General features: G+C 40.2%; 1 protein-coding gene across 1 annotated transcript in view; it reads left to right on the forward strand.

Annotated features, from left to right (window-relative positions):
* CDC42BPA (CDC42 binding protein kinase alpha) overlaps positions 1-1,903 on the forward strand; it is a 280,756-nt gene that overhangs the window by 217,652 nt on the left and 61,201 nt on the right. The window lies entirely within an intron of this gene.

Below are 1,903 nucleotides of genomic sequence, written 5' to 3' on the forward strand. Positions count from 1 at the left end.
GTCAGAGCAAAGAAGCTAATGTTTGAATCCAAAAGGCCAGTTTAAAGGTTGCTGGGGTATTGGAGGCCTAATTTGTGGTATTTATATCATTACGTAAAGGCTTAGAGTATAATTCCAATGTGAGGAAAAGAAATAAAAACCTCAAAATCAGACAGGCTCTTGGAGTATATAATGAATTGGTAAACATTTAAGTAAGTACACCTCTTGAATGTTTCCGGTCTCATCTTTCAGAGTCCACCCCTCTCCTCGGAGTGTTCTCCTTCACCTCTTCTTGTAACTCCAGGCGTTCTGGAGTGATCTCATTATTTCCCATGGCTTCAGCCACCTCCTCTGCATCGATGACTTCCAAACATACATCTCCAGTTCAGGTCCTCCTCCATCACTCAAAACTAGATCTCCAACTGTGGCTCACCCTGGCATTTCATATCAGAATCTCCAACATTTATCTTTCCCATAAATATGGAATATGAAGGGATAACTACAAGACTTATTAGCAAGGAAAATCTGACAGAGCCCTCTAAGGGACTAAATATAGGAAAACAGGAAAAAGAATCAATAATAATTACCTAAGGTTTCAAGTCTCCAAGACCAACAGAAAGAATGATGGTACCAATAACCAAATTTAGAAAATGATGAAGAATAAATTACCGTGGAGCAAGTCAGTTCTAGGCATTGAAGGAACAGTAAAATGGCGGACGCGCTGCGTTGAGGGCACCTGCGATGTAGTGTAGGCAGCAGGAGGGTCCAGGCCGCTGGAGACTCTGGAGACCTACAGCGTTTGAATTCCAGGTCTCCTTGCATACTTACTGGCCTGTGACTTTGGGTGAGCTGGGAGTTCTTTCTAGCACTCGTATAATGTGCCACTGTTAAGCAACTCTCGATCAATTTCTTTGGGCACTATCAATTACAGTGAGGTTTTGAACAATCAATTTTTTAAAAAAAGTCAGTTTAGATGTTTTGTGCAATTAAGTTTTGAAGATTGTTTCATGTGTATTATTTGGATGTACACCCAGGACCACACACACATACCCACATACACTGACTTTTAATGTTTCACTTTTCCTTCAGAGATGAAGAATTTTCTGTGAGTTCAGTCTTGGCTTCTGATGTTATTCACGCAAATCGAAAAGATATACCCTGTATATTTAGAGTAAGTATGTGTGCTGTAATTTGATCACTGAATTATCTGTTTTGAATGAGAATATGTTTTACCTCTCCATATAGATCACAAACTCACTAGCAATAGGACTTGTTACGTGTAGACAAGTCATGCAAAGTAAATATTTAATTAGTGAAAGACCTGTAGAAAGCATGGCTTATATAGGTTTCCTCTTAGATAATATTTTTGAATCACAATTGACTTTTCAAATAAATACTACCACATGGAAAATTAAATGTGAGATTTCTCAACTTTTTTAAAAATAGAAGTTTCTTTTAAAATCTCGTTAAAAAAAGTAGTGTACGTTTCAATTCCGTTGCTTTGCAGTAACCACTCCAAACCTAGCGGCCTAACCAACAGGGATTTATTTTTCACCATTCTGTGAGCCAACTCTACAGTCCTTTTGGTACTGACTGGGGTCACTCATGTGACTACATTCTGCTCATTCGGGATTGGAATATCCAAAATGACTTTACTCTCTCATCTGGAGTCTCAGTGCCACCTGTTTGCTGGGCAGTCTGAGTTCTCTCCGTGGTCCTCTCTGTGAACTTGCCCCACATGGTCTCTAATTGTTCAGTCGTCTGGCTGAGCTCTCTGTGGCTGGCTTCCGAGAGAGCAGAAGCAGCCTCCAGGCCTTTTAAAGACTGGACCCCAAACCGGCATGATAACACTTTTACATCCAGTAAGTAGAAGCAAGTCATGAGGTCAGCCCAGATAGAAAGGGAGGGGAATAAACACTTTTTG

Source organism: Pteropus vampyrus, unplaced genomic scaffold (genome assembly GCF_000151845.1).
Source record: "Pteropus vampyrus isolate Shadow unplaced genomic scaffold, Pvam_2.0 Scaffold60, whole genome shotgun sequence".
NCBI lineage: Eukaryota > Metazoa > Chordata > Mammalia > Chiroptera > Pteropodidae > Pteropus > Pteropus vampyrus.